Consider the following 17,356-nt stretch of genomic DNA (forward strand, 5'->3'; position numbering starts at 1 on the left):
AAGGTAGGCCTAACTATCAAGGCTAGCAAGTGCCAGATAGGGCAGAGTAAGGTTGTGTACCTGGGACACCTTGTAGGTGGAGGTCAGGTTCAACCATTGGAGAGCAAGATCCAGACCATCAAGGACTGGACTCCTCCCACCACCCAGACACAGGTCAGAGCTTTCCTGGGCCTGTCTGGGTACTACAGGAAGTTTGTTAAGAACTATGGGTCCATTGTGAAGCCACTTAATGACTTAACCTCTAAGAAAATGCCAAAGAAAGTTCAGTGGACAGTAGGCTGTCAAAAGGCATTTGATGACCTGAAGCAGGCCATGTGCTCTGCACCTATTCTGAAAAGTCCAGATTACTCCAAAGAATTCATTGTCCAAGCAGATGCTTCTGAGTTGGGTGTAGGAGCTGTTCTTTCACAACTGAATAAAGATGGTCTAGACCAGCCAATAGCTTTTATTAGCAGAAGGCTGCCCCCTAGAGAGAAACGCTGGTCAGCTATTGAGAGGGAGGCCTTTGCTGTGGTTTGGGCCCTGAAGAAGCTGAGGCCATACTTGTTTGGTACTCACTTCAAGATTCAGACAGACCATAAGATCCTCTTGTGGCTAAATCAGATGAAGGGTGAAAATCCCAAACTGCTCAGGTGGTCCATTTCCCTACAGGGGATGGACTTTACAGTCGAACATAGACTTGGAACTGACCATGGCAATGCAGATGGACTCTCCAGATATTTCCACTTAGAACATGAAGACTCAACTGTTCAAGGTTAGTTTAATGTCCCTGCGTTGGGGGGGGGGGGGGTTGTGTAGGAGAGTAGGGTCTGCTTCCTATGGTCACCCCCACTTTTTGCTGTGAGTTTCTGTTTTTTCGACTTTAGTGTGGCTGTGGGCCTGCTAATCAGACCCACAGCCCAGCTGTTCTCTCTCTAAATGGATACCTTGTACTTTAGGTACATACCTGATTGGGTATTGGGTCACCTTTGTGAACCCCTGTATAGTGTACCATAGGTACCCAGGGCATAGGTGCATCCAAGGCCTACCAGGGACTGCAACATGTATTATGCCACCCCTGGCTGGCCATCCAAACTGACACCACAGGCTGATCACTCAGCTTGGGCAAGGTGATGTAATCACCCCTTGCTTAGATATAGTATACCTATATCTACCCTTATATATAGACACATATATACCTATAAGTGACTCCTATGGCAGGCCTTGACAATCCTGGAGGCAGAGTGCTTGGTTTTATGTGAGAGGGTGCCCTAGCATGAGCTGAGCCCCTCTGCAGCTTTCGGAACCATCTCCTTATAGCTGTTCTATGATATAGCCATACCATATACTCTTAAGTGCATTATAATCCTCGCAGTTAATGCTAACTTTGGTTTGGCTTTATCAAAACATGTTGTGTAAGGTGTCGAACACTTTGGAATACTACCCCCCACCAGTTCTGGTGGCGAGGGTAGCATTCCACCCTTCTAGAGGGAGAAGACATGTATACTGCTTTACCCGGTTAAAGTTAAACAGAGCCTCAGCCTCACAAAATGGATGCCGCTGCCACAGACACAAGTCTGACCTCCTGCTGCTGGACGAAACTCCGGCAAGGGAAGCCTGGATAATAGTTTTCCTGTCAGGGGAGGTGCTAGCACCCCTCCAGACAGCCTGTAGTGTATTGGGGCAGGGTGGGTTGAATGGAAAGATGCTTTTCCAGACACTGCCTGGGGCACACAAGGTGCTCCATGTATAGCCCGGTTCAAACCAGTAGCTGGGGCACTCCAGCCCTGCTCTGGCGTGGAACTGGACAAAGGGAAAGGGGTGTGACCACCCCCTTCTCTGGGTCCACCCGTAGGAGGGACCTAGCAGGTAATCCAGCCCCTAAAATCAGTATAAAGATAGGAGCTGTGTCTAAAGACTTTAGATTAATCCTGGAAGAAACTTTGATACGAACTCTTGGACCTTCAACATTCTATATCGCTTAGAAGACTGAAGACATCTCCCTTGTGGTCAAGGAGTGACCACCCTGTGCAAACAGGCACCACCAGTAACTTGCTTTGTCGACACTCCTGCAGGAACCCGAAGACTCAGCTACTCAGGAACTAAACTTCCAGACTTCTCAGACACCGATCCACATCCACAGCAAAGCTGAGACCCGTGGCAGACACGAGAGACGTGGGACTGGACACCCTGGACATCCTGCACTTCGCTAACAGTGCAACTACCGAGGCACCCTCGAAGTTGTGCATTGGGGTTTAAGAAGCCCCAAACCCGAGCGCCATTTGCACTGAAGCTTAGCCCTCCACACTCCACGAGTGCCGCGTGGGGCCTGCTCCTGCATTTCAGCTCGACACATCTTCTCAGTTGCTAGCCCGTTGGCTAGTGAGCCCTCTGTAGATGAACCTTTGAAACTAAACTGCTTTCCTGGTTGCTCCAGACTTGCTCCAGCTTCCCTCCAAAGGAAAAGCTCCCCAGACCGTGCTGGTCTGACTTGAAGCCCATCTTCACTTTCTGCGTGGATTGCAGTTACCAAGGCTTGTTGGGTCCAGTCCGGATACCGACACCGCAGTCAACTAGATCCTTTGTGGGACATCTCAAATCCAGCTCCTGGTTGTTGTTGACACCTCCTGGTCCTCGTGGCTGCAGAGACAATCTTCACCTCTTCACCTGAATCAACTCGACATCGCCTGGTTCCTTCCTGGTCACTGGCTAGTGACCCAGACTCTGTCCCCTCTGCTTTCAGGTTCTTCTCGTCTCCGATCCACCCTTGGATCCACCCGGACACTTTTCCTCTGGTCGCCTGCAGCACTTCTTTGCAGATCTCCATAGAAAACCTCGACGAAACCCGACACGAAAAGACACCTTGCACCAAGCTTCCCTGGGTGAGGTAACTCGAGTACTCCGGTGCTCCCGCGGTTGTTGACTCTCGAAGTGTCCTAGTTTTAAGGGATTTTACCGTAGAGCATCCAGAATGGCCTTAAAACTGTAACTTTGTAACTTCTACGTTCTCCATTGTAAGTTGATGGTAACTCGCGACTGTGTTTAGACACTGCACGCATCTCCTGTGGGTCTCCTACTTCCTAACCTTTGGTTGTCTAGTATAGCCCCAGCGATTCCCTAGGACCTGGGCCTATTCCCTATTCTTGTAGTGGTTCTTATACCACTTACTTAGTATATGGTTTGTGAGGCCCCTAGGGCAGAATTGTATTTGTGCAACTTATAGTATGCTTAATGAGTAACTTGTGATGTATTTAGATCTCTGACCTCATAAAGAAATCAGAGGGGTTGTGTTAGAAATAAATACATATATATTTGATATATACCTTGTGTGGTGTCCTTTTATTTGGTAATCAAGGGATTATAATTGGTAAAACAGCTTGCTTCACATGCTCTCTGAGGTTTTAGCCTAAGACTGCTGGTCCATGCTACCACTAGGATAGCTTGTCTATAAGGTTGACTTTACAACCACCATCAATAAGGGCCGTTTAGACTGGTGCAAGGTGCCCACTAGAATAGTGGAAATCATATGCCAGGCTAACTTCTCACACACAGAACTTAGTCTGCGGTACTATTGCTGCTACCCAGAAGGAGTCTATTGACCAGCAAGGGTATCTGAAGAAGGACCTTGTCCGAAGTATAGGGAGTTACAGTGGACTGCTGATGGAGTGAGGCCCTGAGGCACTGTGGTCCAAAGTGCGGGGAGAGACGGGACATCAGCCGACAGTAGAACGAGGCACCGATGCACTGAGTGCGAATAAGCCAGCGAATGCAGCAGATCGCCGGCGGAGTGAGGCCTCAGGGCCCTGTCGGCATGGGAAGACCAGCAAGGGTAGCAGATCGCCAGCAGAATGAGGCCCCAAGGCACCATGGGTGTGGTGAGACCAGCGAGGACAACAGACCGGCAGCAGAGCGATGCCCGAGGCGTGTTGTGGTGCTTGGGGAGATCAGCAAGTGCATCTGCTACCAGATCGACTAAAGGCACATCGGGGTAGGAGCACGGTAAGCCGGGCAAGACTTGGTGACACAACCGGCTCAGTTGCTTGCCCCAGCTAAGAGCCCCATGCTGCTGGGACCGGCTCTATCCAGGAAAGAAGGCAGAGAAGCCAGCCCTGACACAGCCGCAAACTAAAGGCAGGACACACCCTCTTAAAGGGCCAGTGCAGCGGTAGACTTACTGTGTGGCTACAGGGCGAGGAGAAGAGCATAGAATAGGTTTAAATGCTCCAGAGAGAACTACATAAAGCACAAGGAGAGGGCTAAAGACACAGGGACAGCCCAAGTGGATGACCCGACTCGGGGTCAACAGCAACGACCACTCTCAAGGACATTGTGATTGAGGCGTCGGGACACGTTAGCTGAAGAGCGGTGGAGCAGCAGGGGACAGTCCTCAGTGTAATGATGGGGGCCCTGGGCCCTCATGCTGGAAAGGACTGACGAAGACACAGTGAGTTACATGGTACAACTGGCCCAGAGCACGTGCGCTCGGCTTCTTTTATTAGAACTGTGTCACCTGACCGGTGACATCAGTGGTGGGTGGGTGTTCAGTGTGCTGGCATACAAAACACTAGACTGCTGACTGTGACTCTGGGTCACTACATCCCTCCCAAACTTGGGGGAAAATGAAAACAAAAGAAAAGTCCAACCTGTGGGAGAAAAAGTACAGTTCGCAAACCCCACGACAAAGTTCAACCGGTGAGAAAGAAACTATACAGGAAATATAACACTGGACTCGATGATTTGAAACGAGTCTCTTTGGCGGATTGCAGGCCGCAGATGGTGCAGTTACTGCAACCAGGACAATAAGTCATTGTGGCATGGTTCGTCGTTGTTCGGCTGGTCCTATCTTCTGTCTGCACCGCCTGGACGTTGCTCTTTGTCTTGTCTTTGCTTCACACCACTGGTGACAGTTGGTAGCTAGATAGAAGGGTGACGTGATCTGAGTATAGTTTGTCTTCTCGGTTCTCCTCTTCAGCCCTGGTCCTTGGTGATGTCTTGGGGCAGGCTTCAAAGTATTTCAGGGCAGATGAAAGGAGTAGGTGCATACATCCCTCTCACTAGGATGCCCCTCTCACCGGTATTCCTCTCTCACAAGATGTCTGGGAGGACCTCTTTGCCAGGTTTCCACTGGACTGGTGTTTTCTGTCGTGTTGCTCCACCATAGCCTTCGGGCCGTGAGCGGGGCGCTCCACGATCTTCACCGTTGTGTCCTAGTTCCACCTGAAGGTTACGCTGTCGACTCTTTTCTTGCACGTGAAGCTTTCCTCTCTGTGGGTCTTGCAGACGCACCGTTGTGGACCTGTCTCTCTTGCGGGACTTGCTGCCACCATAGTCCCTTGAGGCCTTTGCTTCTTGGGCTGCCACGGGTTGGGGTGGAGTGGTCAGTTCCTCAGCCGGATGTGTGAGCACTCTCGCCATCCAATCTTCCGCTCAACCTCAAAGGTAGATTGCTGTCAACAGTCCAAACTTGCCCTCTTCTGCGATCGCCACCTGGATGGATGGCTCGTAGGTGGATATCTTTGACTGGTGCCGCCGGTGTTCATGCCAGGCCTTGTTCTCTGCTGCACTCCGGTGTTCTGGTGCATGTCACCATTTTCTTCTGATGGGTGTGTGAATTGACTGGTCACACCTCTTCTCTTCTTGTGATCTTCTAGTGGCACCGTGGCACTCACTACCCTTCTTCTCCTCCATTCCTTTCACGACGTGGTCGGTCCCATTTCTGGTCTTCACTACCCAGGCCATCTCCGTGCGGCGTGCACTCCACACGTGTCTCCCTGGTTGCGTCCTACCCTTAGGACACGCCTTTTCTTCTTCCGATGACCAAAACCAGGCATCGCACCTTTCTTCCTGCTGCTCCTCCTTTACTTCGGGTCGGTGTTATCAGACCTCTTCTGCGTCCTGTCCATGGACCTCTTCTTGAACTTCACGTCGGTCTTCATGTCAGACTATTCAGTTACTTTAGCTTTGACCTTCTGGCATGTCTTCGCAGTCGTGACCTTCTGGCAGGTCATCTTCTCCTTTTCTTTCCGGGCGACCATCTGACTGGCCATCTTCTTCCTTTCCTTTCGGGTGACCAACTGACTGGTCCGCGTCTTCTTTCCTTTTTGGGCGACCATCTGCCTAGTCAGCTTCTTCCTTTCTTTTCGAGCGACCATCTGACTGGTCATCTTCTTCCTTTCTTTTCCGGCGACCATCCGACTGGTCCACGTCTGGCGGTGACTTTCTGGCAAGTCATCTTCGCTGTGACCTACTGACAGGTCTCCGAGGACGCGATCCCTGCGTCACTCAAGTCGTGGTGGCGTGGAGTTCCTTCAATCCATGCGCATTCCTGCGCAGTGCTGTTCGGTCCTGAGGTGTGGAGTTCCTTCACTCCTTGCGCGTTCCTGTGCAGTGCTGTTCTGTGGCGTTGGCGTGTCGCTGTGCAGCGTCACTCTGGCGCTCCTGATCCCTGGCGCTCCTGGCACGTTCAGGCGCGGTGTTGCGCGGTCCTGTCGTGTGGGTGTCATCTGGTAGTGCTGGCTCGCACTGTGCTTTGTTCTTTACGCGCTTTGCAGCTTTACCTCCTCTGTTGGAAGTCTACTTTCCTTTGGCGCACTTGGGGCTATGCTGCAGGGCTGCAGTAGTCAGTTTTTCTTCACAGCAGGTTTGGGCTGTGGCAGCTTTCGCTGTGCTGCCTTATTTGGTTTGTTGCAGGCTTGTTTGTAAGCTGCTGGATGTCCTGGGCCTCAGGCCTAAACTGGAGCTGGATTGCCTGGTTGGGGCTGCAGGTCGAGTGATGCACGGCGCCAGTGGGGCACTACCAGAGAATTCTTGGGTGCCAGGTGAGTCGCTTCCCTCTCTGCAGCAGGGCTTGAATGCACGTATAGTGCTCAGTGCTTGGGTGTGCTGCGGCGGCTGGTCTATTTCTATTTGCTCCAATACCGAGACTGTCCACCAGAGGGCCTGGGAGCTCTTTTGCAGGCTTTCCTGTGTTTTGCCGGTGCGGGGCTTCGGCTCTGCTGGACACCGAGTTGTAGATCCTCTCCTCTCGGTGAGTGTCCCTTTCTCTTTTCACCATCGTGGCGGGCCGCGCGGGCCTCGTGCCACTTCTCCCCCCTTTTCACCACGGTCACTGAAGGGGGGAGGGCTTCGGTGCATGCTAGCGTCTTGGCTCTGCGGGGGTGGGGATGCCGGTTCCGCTCTCCACAGCCCGCACAACGCTAGCTGCTCACACTGCTCTCGTCGCTCTCTCGGGCTGTAGGGATTTGACGGGCAGCAGGCTCCTTCCCGCGGGTGGGCTCCGCTTCATTAGTCGGTGCCCCGCAGCTTCCCTCACGCGGCGGGCGCTCTCTGGTACAAGTTCATTCCCCCGCCGCCGCACTTCACACACGCGGCGGGGGATGCTGCAGGCAGGCCACGAGTCCTGCGTTATCAAAGGCCAAACGCAGGCATCGCTTACTGTAAGGGCACAGTTACTGTTGTTAGCGGGTGGGCTCCGCTTTGTAGTGTGTTCTCAGGCGACGCTATCAGGCGGCCGCCATTTGCACTGTTGTGACTGTTGCGGGTGGGCTCCGCTTTCAGTGCTGGTCACGGCCTGGGCCTACCTTCGGCCAACGGGCCACTCTTGATCCGTGGGTGGGCTCCGCCTGGATTGTCCGTGGCGAGGGTCAGTGGCGGCCAACGCGGGTGGGCTCCGGTCGGTCCTCTTATCATACAGTCACAGGGGGGTCGCTTCAGGCTAGCACGGCCCCCTCCCGGGCATTTCCAAGTAACGCCCTGGCTCACCTCCGGCCTGCGGGGCTTTCATTCCGGAGGGGTGTCCTGCGCATGGGCACTTCCCTTCTTCTTTCCGGGGTTTTTCTTTTATCTGCGGCACGCGTGGCTAGCGTCCACCCTCCTCGTCGCCAATGTAATGATGGGGGCCCTGGGCCCTCATGCTGGAAAGGACTGACGCAGACACAGTGAGTTACATGGTACAACTGGCCCAGAGCACGTGCGCTCGGCCTCTTTTATTAGAACTGTGTCACCTGACCGGTGACATCAGTGGTGGGTGGGTGTTCAGTGTGCTGGCATACAAAACACTAGACTGCTGACTGTGACGCTGGGTCACTACACTCAGTGCTAATTTGAGGGGGTGATGCGACCGGACTGTGGCAACCAGGCCAGAGGCAGCAAGCAGCAGGGGCAGCCATTGGTTTTGGTGACATGACCTGCCTGCATGTGGAGGATGGATAAGCCAGGCAGCAGCATGGGACAGGAGGAACTTGAGGCCTTCATTAAAACAGCAAGGGAGGCTGCAGCAGGACATGACACAGACTGGCTGATGAGGTAAATAAGAGGAGAGGCGCAGAACAGCCCAGAAGATCCCCGTGACAGCGGGAAAGTGAAGAGCCAAGTGAGGGGCAGCCACAAGAGGACGAGCAGCAGCAAGAGAGTGAGCCAATAAAAGAGCCAAAAAAACGGTAACAAGGTCCCAGAAAGCCCGGGGCGGTGTCCAGTGTCAGCAAGAAGGCCAAGACTTCAGAGGGTGAGCAAATAAATGTGATTGTGCAAACCTGCTTAAAAAATCTAGCACCGTTGCTATTCACCAACCCTAGGGGGTCTGACACGCTGTGGGGAAGCAAGGATATGGCTAATGAGGGTACAGAGGAAGTGATTATGGGGGCACACAAGCGCCTTTGACACACTCACGCAAACCCTGAACAGATCAGCCACTAACAGTGGGAAACCCCCGCACAGCTCCCACCGAGGTTTGGTCAAGCAGTTAAGGGGGTAAAATCCAAGGTCAAGCAGTGGGCGGGCAGGCACCAGAAGCCTACAAGAGGGGCACATTTGGACACCCTTACATTGTGAAAAAGGCCACGGACCTAGCAAGTCTAATACCCCTTTCATTGAAAGAGCGCATTTAGAGGAAGGAGATCTTAGACATTTTTACATAACTGGAGATACAGATAGTTGGGCTAGACCTGCCCACATGTGACAAGAAGGAAGAGGATAGAAAAGAAATGGCGTGAGTCAGAAAATAGTGGATCTTTGGCAGCTGGCTAGATGCTCTCAGTATCATGGATTGTGTGATTGTTGAGAAGTTCCCTAAATGCACAAAGGATCTATGGCTGCATGAGGCCAAGATACACAAGGAAAACAGGCAGTTTGCAGGGGAGGCATGGCTAGACTATGATAAGGGTTTCAGGTTTAAGATGCAAGCCCACCCAGGCATGAAGTGGGATGAAGAGGATGTATCATGCTACATGCACAAGATGATGGTAGCCAGGGAGAGCAGGTTCTGGTCCTGGTCAGGGAAGCATGAGCAGCCCTTTCGGAAAGGCCATGTCAGGGGGCACCAAGAGAAGCAGAAGTCCTTTTTTAAGCAGAATCAGACCACAGGTTCGAAAGGGGAGGTCAGCAAACAAATGACCAGTAGTTTTTTTCCCCTCCAAATACGACAGGGACGAATGCACCTGGGGCCCGCATGCAAGTTCAGACACACATGTTCAACCTGTGGAGGGGGCCAACCCAAGGTCGACTGCAAAAAGTGGAAAAGTGACAGAGAGCGGAACAAAAAAGAGAAGGCAGGAAAGAAGTAGCCCAGAAGTAGGCAAAGAGCACAAGTCGTGGGAGGGTTTCCAGCTGGCCCACACACCCATCAACACACAAAGGTTAAGGCAGCTGGCAAATGACTATGACAATGAGAAGGATGCTCATTTACTGTGTGAAGGTTTTGAGAAGGGGTTTAAAATACCAACAACAGGAAGCATTAATACATGGGATAGAAGAACCTCAGCTCAGCACTGCAACACCCCGAGATGGTGTGCAGAAAGACCTGAAAGGCAGGATAGAGGGCATTGGGTTCAGGGCGCCCTGCAGACCTGGTTATCTCCCCCTTAAGGTTAGTACCTAAGAAAGAGCCTGGGCAATACCACCTAATACATCACTTATCATTCCCAGAAGAGGGGTCCATCAATGATGGAACCGACCCAGACACTTGCGCAGTCAGTTATGCATTGGTGGACGATGCCATTGAGTTGGTACGCACAGCTGGGAAGGGGGTGTTAATGGCAAAAGTGAACATTGAGTCCACCTTCAGGCTTCTCCCAGTCCATCCAGAGAGCTACTATTTGCTAGGTTTCCAATTTGAGGGGGATATATACTTTGATAAAGCACTACTCATGTGTTGCTCCATATCTTGTTCATATTTTTTAGCAATTCAGTTCCTTCCGGGATTAGACCTTACATAAAAGACACCCAAAGGGGGGCACACTCCACTACCTGGATGATTTCCTATTTGTGGGCAGGCCATGAGGGCCAGAGTGTGGAAATCAACTGGGTGCCTTCGAGCAACTACAAGCTGAGTTGGGAGTGGCATTGCTCCTAGAAAAGACAGTGAGACCAGCAACCAAGATTGTTTTCCTAGGGTACATCTCACATCCAGGAGGACAAAGCAACGGATATTACAAATAAGATCACAGCTCTGGTAGGAAAGGGGAAGGCCACTTTGGCAAGCTCCATGAACTCATTGGGAAACTGAATTTCACCAAAAGGGTGATCCCGACAGGGAGAGTCTTTGCAAGGCGTCTCCTGAAGTGGACTACGGGGTTGCGCTAGAAACCCCACCACAATAGACTAAGTGCAGGGGCAAAACAGGACCTGAGGACATGGCAATGTTTCTGAAGGATTTGAATGGAGTCCTTATATGGGGGAGGAATAGGTGTCAGATAGGCAAATAGCGCTATACACAAACAACGCAGGCAGCCTTTGAGCAATCCTAGGTGACAAGTGGTGTGCGAAGGAATATATGTTACTTAGCATACCATTACTCCGCAGGTATTTACTTCGAAGTTTTTACTTCGCAAATACCTTTACTATGCATGATTTTAGTGCGCATGCTTTAACTTCGCAAATATATACAAATACATTAAAAATGCATTTACTTCTCAGTTAATTATTGCACATAACGTTACAACGCGTTATTGGTACTTTAAAACAAAAAAGTAATCCAGTACCTCAAAACCTAAATGCACCCTGAACCCTAAAATTACCCCCACACTTCAAAACCCTAGCCAACCCCGACCCCTAAAATTACCCCAGCACCCCAACACCTAAACGCACCCTGAACCCCAAAAATACCCCAGCACCCCAAAACCTTAAATGCACCCTGAACCTTAAAAATACCCCCTGCATCCCAAAACCCTGACCCCTAAAAATACCCCGTACCCCAAAACTTTAATTTGGACAGTAACTCAATTATGCGTAGTAAGTGCATGCTAAGTAATGGAGCATGCGTAGTAAATGCATGCTAAGTAAATGCATGCTAAGTAATGGCATCTGCGAACTAAAATATGCGTAGTAATGGTAATACGAAGTAAACACCGCGTAGTAAAGGTAGAATACCTGTGCGAAGAGATGGCCAGGAGAGTGGGCAGCATCAGGAATAACGAAGATCATATTATTTTTGCAGCTGTTGCCCATACTAATAGCGCTGATATTCTGGCAGGCTAGGCTGCACAACCTGAAGTTGACATTGTGGTTTGCCAATGTGCAACATTCCGTCCATCACCTTGTGTGTTTTGCTGTTCGCCCTATGTGGGAAGGGTATGCCCAGACGTGGGTCCGGTGCTCACTAGGCCACTGGAGTCAAGCTATCCTGGCTGATGACGGCTGATAGCCAGAAACCGGTCCTAGGATGCTTGATTCCTGTCTAGCGAAGTCATGGCCTGGTAGTTCGATCTGGACTGTTCTCATGAGGCACAGGGGGTGAATGTCTGACAATGTTCAACATTCCGTCCATCATCTTTTCGTGTTGCATTTTCACCCTAAGTGGGAAGGGTATGCTCAGATGTGGGTCCTGTGCTCACTACGCCACTGGAGTCAAGCTATCCTGGTTGATGAGGGCTGAAAGCCCGAAACTGGTCCTAGGATGCTTGATTCCTGCTTAGCGAAGACATGGCCTGGCAGTTCGGTCTGGACTGTTCCCATGAGGCACAGGGTCGAGACTGATTTGCATATGGCTATGTCTGAACTGGAGTGGCGTGGTGAGCAAAATACCAAATGGATTAAACCCAGATCTGAGACTGGGAGTGAATGTCTGACAATGTTCAACATTCCGTCCATTATCTTTTTGTGTTGCATTTTCACCCTAAGTGGGAAGGGTATTCCCAGACGTGGGTCCCGTGCTCACTACGCCACTGGAGTCAAGCTATCCTGGCTGATGAGGGCTGAAATCCCAAAGCTGGTCCTAGGATGCTTGATTCCTGTCCAGCGAAGACATGGCCTGGCAGTTCGGTCTGGACTGTTCCCATGATCTGAGACTGGGGGTGAATGTCTGACAATGTTCAACATTCCGTCCATTATCTTTTGTGTCGCATTTTCACCCTAAGTGGGAAGGGTATGCCCAGACGTGGGTCCCGTGCTCACTACGTCACTGGAGTCAAGCTATCCTGGCTGATGAGGGCTGAAAGCCCGAAACTGGTCCTAGGATGCTTGATTCCTGTCCAGCGAAGACATGGCCTGGCAGTTCTGTCTGGGCTGTTCCCATGAGGCACAGGGTCAAGACTGATTTGCATATGGCTATGTCTGAACTGGGGTGGCGTGGTGAGCAAAATAACAATGGATTAAACCCAGATCCGTGACTGGGGGTGAATGTCTGACAATGTTCAACATTCCGTTCATCATCTTTTTGTGTTGCCGTCATGCAGTATGCCCTATTTATGTTCAAGCAGTTTATGGAAACAGTTGTCGCTTAGCCTGAGATCTTCCAGTAGCCTCCCGACCATTCCTTCTAATGATTCGAAGATCTCCAAAGGAGGTCTTACCCCAGGATAAAGAATATTCTACATGCGATCATCTAGCAATAACCTTTTTGACACATTCTTCAACTTCTAAAGGGTGTCTTCATACCTGTATGACATTATTTTGCCCTATGAGGTTGGGGAAGTGAAGCCAGGATTTGGAAAAGATAAATGGAAGAGTCACCCATGCCTGGATTCAAACATGTGTCCTTCAGGCCTCTGGATGAAGACTTCTATTATTTATGTCACGTACATGCTTAATGGTAATAGGGAATCTGCTTGAAAGGCTTCTCTGCCCTTATCTTATTACAGCAGCAATGTTAGACCCTAACCTGGATTCTTGGCTCCAATTTCTGGTTTGGCAGATAAAATGATAAAAATGCCAAATCCCTGATTTTATCCTCAGTAACCACTTAAGCTTCAGATACAAATCTCAGGTACGGTAAGAGCGTTAGCCACCGACTAAGGATTTATCTGGAGCATTAGATGGCTCATTCCATAACAGGATTTTAAGTCAGTAGTACAGACATTGGATTTCTTCTCTCCAAACTTGACTATAGGAAGGGCTCCTCTCCAGAGTGCCAAATGTACATTTGGCTCCCCTCAGAGCAGTGCTTCACTCAGAAACATGATTTGTTGCAGGTCAAAATAAATCTGCCCACATCACTTCAATCTGCATGCTCCTCATTGGCTCCCCATTGAAGCTAGAGGTCAATTCAAGATTGCTCGCATCCCTCACAAAGGCCTTCACAACTCCTCTCCTTCCTATTGGACTAAAAGCTGAACATTTAATGTGCTCAACTGGGATTGAGCAACTCAAAATTCTGAGAGCCTCCCACATACAGACATGAACATCATATGAAACAAGCCTCATTTGGAAGCGAAATAGGCAATTGGAACTCTGCCGCCACCCCTACACTAGACCCTATGTCCCGCCATCTTTAAATAGGAACTGTAAAGCCTCCTATTAGAAAGTCAGGTGGTCTAATGCCTGCTCACCTTTTCTATCTGAATGACATCCGGGCTATGGCCATGGACGCTTATGCTCAGCCTCCACCCTCAGGCCTTTCTACCAGACTGACTGTCTGATAATTCCTTGTGCTCAGCAGGGATCGAAAAACTACAAATCCGATTTCTGAGAGCTCCCTTAGGGAACTGCCATCCAATCCTAATTTTAATCGAGGCCTCGCTGCACTGAAGTGGGAAGCCTGAAGCCGTGGCATCAAAACACTGAGGGAGTACAGAACAGATTGAATTTACTTGAACTGGCTTCTGCCAAAAAGTACGAAGTCGATTCGCCCCACATATCTAAGACATCTTTATGTAATAATGCGAAGCACCCTTGAAATGAAATCTATTCCTAAACAAAAGTGACGTAAGAGCCTTACACCACAAACAGGACGAGAATGACACTTTATGTAAAGGCAACAAGGTCCTATGTCAGCATCTTGTGGGTTTATTACAGTTTGTACAGAACCACACATGATAACAACCGATTCATTGTGCTTAACTGAACAAGGTTCCAAGGTAAAAATAAATATTTCCACCAAGGTGCTTGAAATCAACGTTTAGCAATGCCAATCAAAAGGCTTTTATGGCTAAAATATTCATAGTGTCTGGTTTGAATTTTCCCACTTTTGTATAATGTGTTTCCGTTTCATTATGCTGATTGTTTTCTAGCACTTCATAAACGGGTTCTGTGGAGTTGTCCTTTTCCTACTCAACCAGGACCGGCAAGGTCTTGGCAGGATAAAAAGGCCCCAGGTTAAATGATGGTCTCTGTCTCTCATCAACTTTTTGTTCCTCTGAGTTTCCCTGTTTGGATCTAGTTCTCCTTCCCCTCTTCTAACCCAATCCATACTGTACTTCCATCCAGTCTCCTCCCATCCATCACTCTTCACACTACTATGCAAGTGAGACCCCGCCTTCCTACCCTGCAGTGTTCCATGGCTGATTTTGTTATGGCTACCCTCCACCATCAGAATCTCTTCCTAGGTGGGATCGATCCCAGTAATCCCACACTGCCCAGATTGCAACTGGTAATTTCCTCCTGCGACGAGCCAGCACACACCCCGAAGAGTACAGATCCAGGTTACAAATCCAAGGCCCAAGGCTGCCGACGTCATCTCCTATTCTTAGAGGGGATTGCTTGTTTTCCCTAATTCAGCCATTGCCGTATCCACAGTCACAGCATGATGCTCCCAGTCTAAGCTACTCACTCCGGCGTGCTCTCAAAAGACATCACCTCGCCCCATCAAGATCCCAGCATTTATAAGAGTATTTTACTCATGTCCTCATCTTTCTCCATATTGCTTCCTAGAGCTTTGAGTTACTTGGGCGTGGGTTCTTCTGAAGCAGAGAGTGATGCCACCTACTCCTCTCACCACCAGAGACACGTAGTGATCAGTATAACAGCTGCCATACTGGACAGTTACATGCCACAACAAAGATATAAGTCTATCCGTAGCATGTTATTTGTGGAAGTTAATGGGAGCATGTCTTAAATGTAGCATGAACAAATTCCAGGAAGATTTGTCACACATAAGCAATAATTGAATGTTTGGCAGCACTCAGAGTGCAATTTGTTAGGGGAAATTTCTAACTGTTCGACTATATCTGTGAATAAAATATGGTTTGTTCTTCGCTGCAGGAACAGTTCTTGACAGTGGGCACGACAGTCACATTCTCAATAATCCGAAGTCTCTCAAAGGCCTACCAAATATTAGTAACCAGCACAAGGAGATTCATACCCACTCCCAACAAAGCCAACCAGTGCAAACACGGAAGTCTATCGGTGATGGAGTCCATTCAGTTCCTGAGAATAAGTTGACATGCTGCCCTGAAGGTGCCCAGTCAACACTGAAACACACAAAGGTAAGTCAAAAACATCAGTCAACCACTTTCACTGCGCTGAATGGAGATCTATGTAGCTTTGCTCTTATTTTAGTGAGTGGTATAGGTGGTAGCTCATGTTTCAGTAGCTGGCATAGCAGGAGCAATACAATAACACCGGGCTATATAAGGCATACATTTCATAACAGACTAAGGCATTGTTTCACAATGTTGAGTAAATTATCAAATTGCAAAAATAGAAATAATTGCCATTAAGGGAAGTATTTATGAACAAATATACATTTAATATTATTAACTCCACATCAATGTACATTTGATGATATACGTTTCTTCAAAGTATCTAGATATCGAGCTAGGAAAAGTAAATCTATGCATACCTATATATATAAATAGGTAAATTCTATTTAAATTTACAGTTTGGAAGCGAATGCGATAAAGTACCCTGTCTGCCAAACCCTTGGTCCACCCGCCTCATTTGGAGATAAGTGGGCCTTACACTTTCTGTCAAGGGAGCTCGTGTTGGCTTTGTTCATCAATGGAAAATGCTCTCCGACACCCTTGCAGAGTAGGGCTAATTGGATGAAAGATAATACCTTGCCTCCCCACCCCTTCAGCCCCATGGAGTGGAGTGTGTAATGTCTCTTTTCCTCACTGTTACATCCAGAAAACTCTGGTGGTGAGAACAGAAAAAAAACACACAGCTAGCACCCTAAAGGGTCACTCTGTAGTGGGCTTAATTTACATTTATTTGAAAGGGGAACGGAAATGAGAGTCGAGAACTGCGAATGTCGAATTGATTTGGCATTTTCTCTATATGGTCTTATAAGCTATCAAGAGAAAGAAGTGAAGGTAAGAAGGTAGGTTGGCCCCATTATTCATGCCCGTTCTTCCAAAAGGGTCAGTAGAGACTGGTGGCTAAGTATGGAAAGAGAATTGCGACAAATTAGAGTAAGTATCACAGAGTAATATAAGTGCTCACTTTGCTTGAAGAGAGTGAACACTGAACTAGTTCTGGCAGAGGGCCATTCTGATTTCATTTGACTTGATTGGGCAACAAGCCACTGTCCAACCTCAGTTCCTGAAATAGAAATTAAACATTTGGGAATAATTGCTGATTCAGGCCACAGCTCTGCACCACAGATTGAAGGGATTGGCAATGGTGTCAACTTTCATATTTGTGTATCCCAAACATCCTCTCCCTTCTCCAAGCTAATCACGAAGCAGAATGAGGTGAGCCATAACGACTACTTGCAAACCCAATGTTGCCTTCACTCCAGCATTTCCCAGTCAAAACCAGGACCAAATCTAACGATCTGTGTCATGCACATGGTCAATTGCTTCAAAGAGCATGGCTCCTACCCAAAAGTGTGTTTTCATTACCAACCCTTCAAAGAACAAGTGATCCACCTCTTACTTGCCCCTCCAATACAACTTCAGTAGACAAACCCACTGAGTTAGGTCATTGGAGGATCGAGAACCAGCCGCGGCCAATGCGGGTAAGAGCGGGGGTACAATGGTGCCGGGTGGGAGGTGCGGTTCCAGCCCCACCGCTCTTACCTGTACGGGCCGCGGCTGTAGAGAACCTAAGACTCTTGAACAGCCTGAACCCATTTGTCTATGAAGAATATGTTTTCTTTGTTTTAAGAGGCTTTTGATAGCTTACCTATTAAATCCAACTTTCGACTACGGGTGTAAGATGTAAGAGGAGATAATAAGGAATGCGGCATTGTGCACCAGGCCTTGCATCCATCCAAATTGTTTCT

The 17,356-nt window shown here is 49.1% G+C and overlaps 1 pseudogene across 1 annotated transcript in view; it reads left to right on the forward strand.

Moving 5' to 3' along the window:
• Nucleotides 1-17,356, forward strand: part of LOC147673926 (uncharacterized) — a 206,331-nt pseudogene that overhangs the window by 76,025 nt on the left and 112,950 nt on the right. Inside the window, exon 2 of the transcript XR_015302522.1 lies at nt 15,391-15,614. The product of XR_015302522.1 is annotated as an uncharacterized LOC147673926 (transcript). The remainder of the gene's footprint in view (nt 1-15,390; nt 15,615-17,356) is intronic.

Source organism: Lissotriton vulgaris, chromosome 12 (genome assembly GCF_964263255.1).
Source record: "Lissotriton vulgaris chromosome 12, aLisVul1.2, whole genome shotgun sequence".
Classification (NCBI taxonomy): Eukaryota; Metazoa; Chordata; class Amphibia; order Caudata; family Salamandridae; genus Lissotriton; species Lissotriton vulgaris.